General features: G+C 33.8%; 1 long non-coding RNA gene across 1 annotated transcript; it reads left to right on the forward strand.

Annotated features, from left to right (window-relative positions):
* The first annotated feature begins 6 nt into the window (after nt 1-6).
* Nucleotides 7-230, forward strand: LOC126908945 (uncharacterized). The gene is made up of 2 exons (XR_007704881.1): nt 7-128; nt 186-230. It is a non-coding gene; the product is annotated as an uncharacterized LOC126908945 (long non-coding RNA).
* Nucleotides 231-1,325: the final 1,095 nt, after the last annotated feature.

The following is a 1,325-nucleotide window of genomic DNA, read 5'->3' on the forward strand; positions in this document are numbered from 1 at the left end:
ACTTTACAATATGCGTCGTGGGTTATACGCGTTCAAATGATTATGGCGTAACTATGCAAAGTAAATATTTATTTTCACTATTAATCACTAGGCATATTTATATTAAAAAAAAAAACAGCTGTTTAAAGGTCATCTGTNCAATCACTAGGCATATTTATATTTAAAAAAAAAACAGCTGTTTAAAGGCCATCTATTAGTACAAAAATATTTAAAAGTTAAAGAAGTGTTAACGTTAGGGTAAGTTTTAAACTGTTTAAAATGTAAAAATAAAAAAAATAATATTATTCCGGTGGATAGAAATATGTGTAATCGTTGAGTAGAGTAGATATGGAGTGCCTTAGAGTAGGCGTTTTGGTTTATAATTCTAGTAACTAGGGGTCGATAATTCAATTCTGGTCTCTGGAGGGTAAAAAATAGGATTTATTTTGGTCAGAGACTTTAAGGATATGATAATGTTGTTCATAAAAAAAAAAAAAACAAAAAATTAAATTTTTTTTTTGGGCTAAATATCTTTTCCATGTCACTATTTCAATTATTAGTAATGTAATACATGGATGGTCTAATAATCGATAAATAATTACACAAAAATATGTATAAATAAATATTTATTAAATCTTAACTACATTATGATCATCTACTATGGCCATATACAAACACAAAATTGTCAAAATATCAACTAATGTACATAAATCTTAGTGTGATGTTTTTGACTAACAATGAAATAAAATCTTTAAGACTAGTGTTTAATATTGTATCATTTTTGTTTCATACAGAGACAAGTTTAATTAGGACTTTTCAGGCAGTAGTTCCATGATATAACAGTAGTATCTAAATAGCGGGTTCTGGGGATCAAAGGATGTCGCCATGGTAATTAGTGTCATACGTCATCAAAAAGTAATAAATTAAGAGTGTTAATGGGTAATTAAATGGTTAATTAAGGTCAATCGTAATTGTTAAAGTTGTAAATCAAGTGTGTTATTGTTAAAATTGCGATAATAATGTGGGTTGGCGGAGGGTAGGTGGTCAGCTGACTCGGCGTTACGTCGTTGTCGGTGTGACGTATGCAGCAACGCGTGCCCCTCAATCAGGAGCATCACAGGTGTTACGTAATATAATCGCCCTTAAGGTCATCACGTCACATACAATAATGTTAAAGACTCTGCCCCTGCCTACACCCTCCCACCTAGGAGTTGTACGTCAATATATTGTGTCATCGCAACAGCCGTCGCCGTCATCGTCGTCGTCGTCGTCGTCGACGTCATCGACGGGGTATAAGCCGTAGTCGTGTAACCGCCCTGATGACGGTGTCGGTCGGAGGTGTGAAT

Source organism: Daktulosphaira vitifoliae, unplaced genomic scaffold, assembly GCF_025091365.1.
Source record: "Daktulosphaira vitifoliae isolate Bord-2020 unplaced genomic scaffold, ASM2509136v1 Scaffold_49, whole genome shotgun sequence".
NCBI classification, from domain to species: domain Eukaryota; kingdom Metazoa; phylum Arthropoda; class Insecta; order Hemiptera; family Phylloxeridae; genus Daktulosphaira; species Daktulosphaira vitifoliae.